The sequence below is a fragment of the Dermacentor variabilis genome, chromosome 11 (genome assembly GCF_050947875.1).
Source record: "Dermacentor variabilis isolate Ectoservices chromosome 11, ASM5094787v1, whole genome shotgun sequence".
NCBI classification, from domain to species: Eukaryota; Metazoa; Arthropoda; class Arachnida; order Ixodida; family Ixodidae; genus Dermacentor; species Dermacentor variabilis.
This window is the reverse complement of record NC_134578.1, coordinates 121,669,156-121,678,082: the sequence shown is the minus strand read 5'-3', so window position 1 is coordinate 121,678,082 and position 8,927 is coordinate 121,669,156. Positions and strand designations below refer to the sequence as shown.

Below are 8,927 nucleotides of genomic sequence, written 5' to 3'. Positions count from 1 at the left end.
TGTCAACACATCGATGTTTGATGAAGGGCTTCGACATACGCAGCCGACAACGACACGGCAGGCAGAAAAATGTAATTTGCAGAAGATAGCATCAAATGCTTCAACGTGAGGCAGGAACGTGAAGAGATGTGTTTATTTATTAGGATATCTACGCTTCCTCCTCGCGTTTGCTTATCTTTTCGTAAGGTTGCGTAGTTTGGTGGCGCTATCTCGAAGTCCTTAACACCATAAAATAAATTGAGAACTGGGCAACGGGAGCGCTAAGAAACGGTGTCGAAAACGCCATTGACATTTCAGCGCAATCGAAAGTTAGCGCTCCCCTTCCTTCTTTTAATTTCCATTTTACACTAAGCTACTATACGCTTGATAGCCTGAAATTTCATATGAGTTTTAACACATCCGCCTTGAATTTAAGAAAACTGTAAAGGAGTCAGCTCATTCGAAAACATGATAATCAGAAAATAAACCGAAGATTGCGATACTTTATAATGCGAAATTTGAGTGCAGCTTTAGATGTTTTCATTTCGCCGCATATTGGCTGCCACTGAGAATCAGCCACGTGCTGCACATTGCAAACAGAGCGGAGTTTGACGCGACTGCTTCGGTAATCGCGAGATGGCGAGAGGCAGCGCCTTAACAGCAGCCGCCGCAGACAGGCCTCCGCGGATGCTGCGCTTTGTTTTCATCCATGGAACCCGTGACGTCATCTTTGAACGTAAGACGCGCCCTAGTCCGGTGCCATCGCGTGGCCATCGTCGCCGCAAAGCCCACCTTGCGTGACACTGCGCTTTCTGCTCCGTGCGGGCGCGTGCGGCCGCCCGGACCGCTGTATCTCGAAAGCCTCTTCTTCTCAGCCTCTCCTTCGTCCTCGTCTTCTGCGCAAAAAGCTGCATTCATGTCCTTTATTAAAGCAAGGCTTCTTTTCTTTTCGTCCCTCCCACCGTTCGGTTGTTCTTATGTCTCTCATTATTTTAGTTGTACTCGACAAGATCTATAGAGCAACGCCAGCATTCTTAAAACAGTACCTAAAGTTAGCCCGGGCGATCGCTGTTTAGCACTACTGGTGAGTATCCACAAAAATAAAATAAAAAAGAGATAGGTAAAGAAAAAGAACACTGCGTCGGCCGGGAATCGAACCCGGGTCAACTGCTTGGAAGGCAGCTATGCTAACCACTATACCACCGACGCCTCCGTCTGGTTGCGCTGTGACGATGGTTTATATAGGTTAGATATATTTAGATCTACACGGCGAGAAAACCTTTTCCGATGGCGAGAGAAAGAGGAAGAAAGCTTGCTGCATCTATGGGCGGACTTGGCCGAAATGACGCTAACCTATTTCTCCAGACAAATGTGTCGTTTCTCCTGTCGGTTGCATTTTATGATCGTATAAGAGTGGCCATCTGGACAATGGAATAAACGATTGCCCTTGCATACAAGGTCATCGTTTGAGCGCGCACAATGAACACTTGTCGTTCGGAACTTATATAACGCAGGTGCGTCTGCTTTTCCTACGGATTTCTGTGCAGTAACGCCTCACGCGCTCATACTTAAAAGCAATGTCGCCATTGTCTGACCGGTTTACTTTAACCTTCTTGCTACATTGCTATGTAGCTACGCGAAGAAAAACATACGGGTGAATCCCGAAGATTGTGCCGTCTAAAAATGTGATCCATTCCCGTGATTGCCACTGGGCTTGTTCCACTTGGGTATGTGCCAATGGGTATGTGTCAGTCTTCAATGAACGTCTTTGACAGCAATTTGGGAATATTTTGAAATATCGGGAGTATAATCAACCTCGCCAGATGGCTTTCATATATTACAAAAACGTTTTATTTCAGTACAGATCAAGAGGCATTGCGTAATCAAGGGGTACAGGACGGATACCAGTACAAGAATTTGCCTTTAGCCTTATCACCAAAGAAATTGAATTAGTTACTTTCCATAATTCGCATGGTAACACATTCTTCTTTATTTCATTCAGAATTGATAACTATCTAGAACCGTAGCACTTTCAGTAAGAAAATATTCAGGCTATTAGACTGGGAAGTCCCAGTGAGGATCAAGAGCGAATATATCTCGGAAACTTTCGGTTCGCCGATGACATTGTTCTGTTCAACAACACTGGGAATAAATTGCAACAAGCGATTAAGGACTTTAACTGAGAAAGTGTCACTGTAGGGACGAAGATTAATACGCAGAAGAACAAATAACTTTCGATAGCCTGCCAAGGAAACACGAACTCATTATCGCCAGGCAACCTCTAAAGTTTGGCAGCAGTACGTTTATCTAAGTCAGTTAGCCGCCAGGGACCCTGTTTATGTAAAGGGCATTTACCGAAGAATAAAAATAGGTTGGAGTGCGTAAAGTAGGCATTACCAAATTATGACTGGGAGCGTGCCACTGTTGATCAATACAAAAGTGTGCAATCATTACATTCTACCGGTGATGACACATCAGCCAGAAACTCAGAGATTACCATACAAGCTTCAGCAGTTAAGGACCACGCCGAGAACGATAAAACGAGAAATGTTAGGCGTAACGTTGAGAGACAGGAAGGCAGCTGTGTGGATCAGAAAGTAAACGGTGAGGGCCAATATGCTAGTTCATATTAAGAAAAAAAAATGGAGCTGGACAGGCTATGTAATGCCTAGTGCAAATAACGAGTGGACGATTCAAGGTATACAGAATGCATGCCAAGGGAAGAGGACAGCAGTAGAGCACGGCAGAAAATCAGGTGGGGTGATGAAATTAGGCCATTTGCAGGTGCAACTTGGAATCAGCTAGCCGAAGACGGGTGATTGGCCGACTGCAATGTGTCTGAGCCTTGCACACAACCTACGCTTCCGGTGATGTCTGGTACATCTCTCTCTGCCACACTCTCTACGCTGACAAACCTCACCCTTTGGGTCGACAGAGGCGGGACCAATGGTCAAATAGACGACACCCTACAAAGGGCAATCTGGGAAACGGAAAGCCATCAAAGACCCGTAGGGCTGAAATGCTCGCCGGAAAAATTGGAGACGCTAATCATGAGCAAGCAGCAGGTCATTATCCAGCTCCTGGTCAACAACACCCCGTTCCCAAGGGCGTACAAGATTGGGATACTGGGTAAGTGGATACAAGAGAATGAGAGAAACACCGAAACGATAAACAGACAAAAGCCACGACCAACCAAATTTGCAGGCTTCTCAAGAGGATAGCAAACAAAAATTCTGGGATGAAGGAGGCGAACCTACTTAGGCTTGTCCACTCTTTCATCATTAGCCGAATCACCTACGCTATCCCGTACTTAAAGTCGACTAAAGCAGAGACAGACAATGTAGACATCCTCATCAGAAAAGGTGTCAAAACAGCCCTAGGCTTACCACCGGGCACATCAACCGAGACGATCCTCAACCTAGGAGTGACAAACACCCTAGAGGAAATGTGCGAGGCGAAACTCACAGCACAATATGTCAGATTAACTGGCAGGAAAACAGGCAGATCCATCATTAGGAAACTGGGCTACCAGAGCTCAGAATCGCGAGAGGGGATAACCACCATCCCCAAAGAGATTACCAACTAGTTAAGAATACCCTCCCCTCCCAAGAAACATGCACCCCACACACAACGAGGAACGCAGGAGAAGCAAAGTCCAAAGACTCCAAAGCTCCCTCCTCCAAAAACAAGGGGTAGTGTACACCGATGCGGCAGAGTACCCAGAAGGGCACTACACTGCAGTAGTAGTGAGTGACAAAGGCCAGCTAATCTCGAACTGTAGCTTGAGACACAGAGGAGGCAGAGGTGGCTGCGATTGCCGTGGCAATCACAAGACCGTCAACCAGAATCATTATCACCGATTCTAAAACTGCAATCAAAGCCTATGACACCGGCAAGGTGTCCAAAGAGGCCGGCAAAATTCTGCAGGTAGGCAAGGAGAGCGTACCCAACGACCTAACTAAAATAATTTGGGCGCCCGCCCATAGTGGACTCACAGGGAACGAGGTCGTCCGATGACTCGCACACCGTGCCCCAGCCCAGGCAGACTACTCCCTGTCCAAAAAGCGAGACCTAACCACACACAGAGAAATTCTAGAACACTATAGAAGGGGCAGGAAAACCCTTCCCCCACCCCCACCCTTAGATCTCTCACAAAGAAGGAAGTAATCTGGCGAAAACTGCAAACGGGTACCTTCCCGAACCCGTATATCTTACACAAAGGGCATCCTGAGGTGCACTTGTTTTTATTGAAATTAATATTAGGAGAGGTTGGTGCCTTTATGGTGGCACCGGCTACTCCTTGTAACTTGGCAAAGGAAACAAATTTGCGTAAAAAGGGAGAATAGCGACATAAAATATGGCACTCAGTAGAACACTGGATGATTAAAAAATATACAGTCCAACAGTACATGAGTCGCAAAGTTCTGTGCATTAGTTCAGTCCACGTACGTACGCATATATAAAGTAAGATATTTTGAAGAGCCAAAACACACAACACATGTAATGCACTGCAAGTACAGAACAGAATTATAAACATTGCGTAGAAGTTGCGATCACCACATAAACCAATTATGAACCCCGAACAACGTTTATGTTAATCATTTAGCGTATTTGGATCATCTGATACTTAATATTTTCCCAAAATGTTGGTGTCCTCTAACAACTTCTTCAGAGCAAGAAGCGCTCTTTATTGAAGGCCCACAGTTGGCCATGGGCAAAGTATCTTTTTTAGAGTGAATGGTCTTCTGTCTAATACCAGTAAAATTGCTTGAAGTACCCTTCTTTGTGGATTGTATTTCGTGCACTCGAGGAAAAGATGATGCACATCTTCGTCTGGACGGCCACAAGAACACTGCGGACTAGAGACACGTTTTATCCTGTAATAGAAGTGTTTTGTAAATGCAGTACCATGACGCAGGCGGTGTACCAATGTTTCAAATTTTCTGTTGTCTCTTAGATTTTCCGGCACTGATAAGTTTATAGATGGGTCTATAAAGTATAACCCCGAGTTTTTAGTTTGCTGATCAAACCAGGTAGTTTTGCTGAGGCGACAAGAAATCTGTCTCAGGAGCAGACGGACTTCATTCACTACGCAATAGGGGAGATTGGTTCTCTCCACGTTATTGTGCGCCCGATTCGCAGCTGCGTCTGTTGCAGTATTACCAGGAATATTGCAGTGCCCAGCAATCCACTCGAATGCAATTACGTGGTTCATTGCGCTTGCTTTTGTAAGTTCTTTGAGTGTCTCCTACAATAGCAAAGTGTTCAAAGAATTTTTCTTATTGCTCTGTAGCAATGTGAGAGCGGCTGGCGAATCGCTAAAGATAACCCATTTTTGCGAATGTTTTTCTGATGTTATGAAACGCAAACCACATAGGATTTCAAATAGTTCTGTCACGGTGGGAGATGTCTCTCGGGATAATTTAAATGTTTGCTCTAGCGCTAAATGTGGAATGACGAATGCTGAAGTCGAGGAATTTTTATGACACGAACCATCTGTATAAACGTGGATGTACTGGGGATATAAGGAGTGAATTTGGAAGAGTGCCAGTTGTGCGGCTACTATGAACATACCTCTTTTAGATATAATCCCGTCAACTAATAATTCCATTTTAGGACATGTTAACATCCAGGGAGGGTAACAAACATCCACTTTGCATAATTCAAATCTTGGTAATAATGCTTGATGTTCTCGAACAACATCGTTAATTTTGCTTCTGTTTCTTTCGGTAAGCGTGAGGTTTAATGGATGCTCCTCATGTTGGGTTAAGATGCGATAAATATGTCGGCATGTTTCAACCGTTCGTATTACTGGAAATGGTGGGTGACGAGCTTCAGCAATTACTAATGAACTCGAGGTAGCCTGCGGAACCCCAAGACACACTCGCAGCCCTCTTGCCAGTAAACGTTGAAGACGTTCCTCAGGAGTTTGCGATAAACCATGGATAATAGGTGCCGAGTAAGCAATTTTTTGTTTTATGAGTGCGTTAAGAACTTGTAGTAGTGAAGAGACTAATCCCCTCACGTTGTGCCAGCGAGTCGCCGAGGTATGTTTATTACTGCATTGGCCTGCTTTTCAATTGCGGGGATGTGTGAAGCCCATGTTAGCTGGCGGTCAAGAATAACTACAAGAAATGTATGCTCTTTCACAAACATCAAAGTTTGCCCATTAAGCGTAAGTTCGAAATTATTCAGCTGTCGTCTAGTGATAGGAAGTACGGCTGTCTTTGCGTATGAAGGACTCATGCCTCTTTCTTTTAAAAAGGTGTCGATACTATCAAGACCCTCTTGCAGCGTTGTTTGAACGTCTTGTATATGAGATCCAGAGGCCTATATACAGATGTCATCTGCGTACAGAGAATACTGTAGACCAGACGGGAGTTTTTGTGGCAAGGCTGCCATGACACAGTTGAACAAAAACGGACTGAGAACACTGCCCTGCGGAACGTCCTGCGTGATCCTGTGATAATTACTCTCTCCTTCGATTGTTTCCATAATATTTTTCTATCTTTCAAGAAATTTGGTACCCATCGCAGTGTTCGACCGTGTAGGCCAAGCTCTAACATACCAGCAAGAATGTGTATGTGACTTACAGTGTCGAAGGCTCTTTGAATGTCTTAAAATACTGCTACTGTCACATTTCCGCAACTTCGTTCATGTTCGACGCATGTGGCAATGTCTAATACTGAGTCCATTGTACACCGATTTTGTCGAAAACCGGTCATGTAGTTGGAAAACACATTTCTGTGTTGACACCACCATTGCAGTCGACGGTCTATCATCTTCTCCATTAGTTCGGAAAAAACACCTTGTGAGACTGACAGGTGGCTAGGAGTCTAGACAAAGGGGAGCCTTTCCTGGTTTTAGTACTGGTATTACCCGGGCTAATTTCCGTGAATCTGGAAGAGTCTCTCTTATCCAAATATCATTAAATATTTCCAAAAAGATCCATTCTTCCTACTGGACCTAGGTTCTTTAACATCATATACGTGACACAATCTGAGACTGTGGTTGTCTTTGTACGGCATGACGAAAGAGCACATTTCAATTCATTTAAACTAAACTCACAGTCAAGTTCAGGATGTTGTGACATAAAGCACGCACGAATTTTCTGTTGTGCTAGTGTTGTCGAACTTGTAGGCAAATAAACAGAATCCCTGGTCTGGATATAAGTTGACTGAATTCGTCAGCAACAGATGTTTCCGGAGTGCTTCGTGCTACGGCAAGTGCTCAGAAGGGATGGCTCGGGGTAACTGGACCACTAAAAGATCGGACAACTGACCATATTGTGGGAACTGGAGTAAACGGAGACAACGACGCGCAGTATTCTCGCCACATTCTCGTACCAAATTTTTGTAAGCGTCTGCGCGAAGTTGACCGAACTTTCTCTGCCATCTTGTAGTCACCCAGCTTTCCACTGCGGCGGTAAGCCCGTTCTGCGCGTCTTCTAATTGCTCTTAGACATTCATATTCTCCGTCGACTGCAGCGTATTCATTTGTAACAATGACTTGCTCTGTGCGGATCTTGTAAGTCTCACACAATATATTTGCAAAACTTTGAAAGTTCGGACTTTCGCCCAATGAGTTACTTAAATGGTGACGAAAACTTTGCCAATTAGTATGTTTTGAGTAGCGCCGGGTCCCCTCACTCCGTGTGAGGCGATCTTTTACCAGGATCGGAAAATGATCACTACCGTGCGTTTCTATGTCCGTTGACCATTCAACGCCATCAAGAAGGTCTTGTGAGCAAAGCGTAACATATATACAGCTTGAGTAACGAAACCCCCGCAAGAACGTTGGAGAGCTGCCATTTAACACGATCAGATAACTTTTTTCTGTGGCAGACTCTATAATGCTTCCACGGGAATCATTATATTCACTGCCCCAGATGACGTTATGTGCGTTGAAGTCCCAACAAACTAGCACATGTGAGTTTGCGATAACAAACACATTCACCAAGCTGTCTAACGATATTTTGCTAGCACATTGTAGATAAAGACTTATCACTGTGACGCTTGTATTTCTAAAAGATATCTTGCATGCTACGAAATCCGGTAAATTTAGATCGCTAGAAAGTATTAAATAGGACGGCAGCTAGGTCCTTTATCACGCTAAATATCGCTCTGCTACTTCCAGCAATGCGCGATGATTTATATATAACTTAGTGTGAAAGACGAAAGTCATCTCGTACGCCTGCCTCCTCAATAGATAAAACTGGAAAGTTATGTTGAGCTAGTAGTTCGCGAAAATCAGCTGACTTATTTCGAAGGCTATTAGCATTCCACTGAAATACGAAAATATTGTTGTAACGATTATTCATTATAAGCCTGCCGTGGAGCTGTTGGTGGTTGTGGAAGCAACAACGATTCCATAGAAAGCCGTGCCTTTACCTCTGGTAGGTTCTTTGCTTGTGGAATGGCAGTGGGAATTGCACGCAGAGCTGTGAATAGCATGGGCAGGATCATCTGTGCTATGGGTAAAGACGCGTAATTACCAAACGACGCTGAAGCTCCAAGCCTGCTCGAAGCAGGTAGCTGAAGAGTTGACTGAGATGGTCGCTTGGATGACTGGTGGGGTTGAGGCGAATGCTGGGGTAGTCACTCAGACGTTAGATGAGGTTGCTAGGTCAGTGGCTGAGGGCGTTGCTAAGAAGGTCGGCGAAGTTCACTCGAAGCCTGGGCAAGATGAGTAGCATTCTCTGAAGGTGGATCATATCGCTCGCTGACAGAACGTTGTCGACCTGAGTGCTTTAGAGCTTCAGAATAGTTCATATGGACCCCTTGCTCTTTTTCTTTGGTAGGAGTTGGAGGCGCGCTTCTCACAGCATCAAGGTTGGGTGGGGGCGCATTACCAGGAGGCATCCTTCCGTATTTCAACTCAATTCTGCGTAACCTTGAGGCAGATGTGCTCTGAGGGCACCCGGAGTACGAAGCTGTATAGTTTCCGCC

At 44.9% G+C, this 8,927-nt stretch overlaps 1 non-coding gene across 1 annotated transcript; it reads right to left on the bottom strand.

The window, feature by feature from the left end:
• Positions 1-1,116: 1,116 nt before the first annotated feature.
• On the bottom strand, positions 1,117-1,188 carry TRNAG-UCC (transfer RNA glycine (anticodon UCC)). The gene has a single exon. It is a non-coding gene; the product is annotated as a tRNA-Gly (tRNA).
• Positions 1,189-8,927: the final 7,739 nt, after the last annotated feature.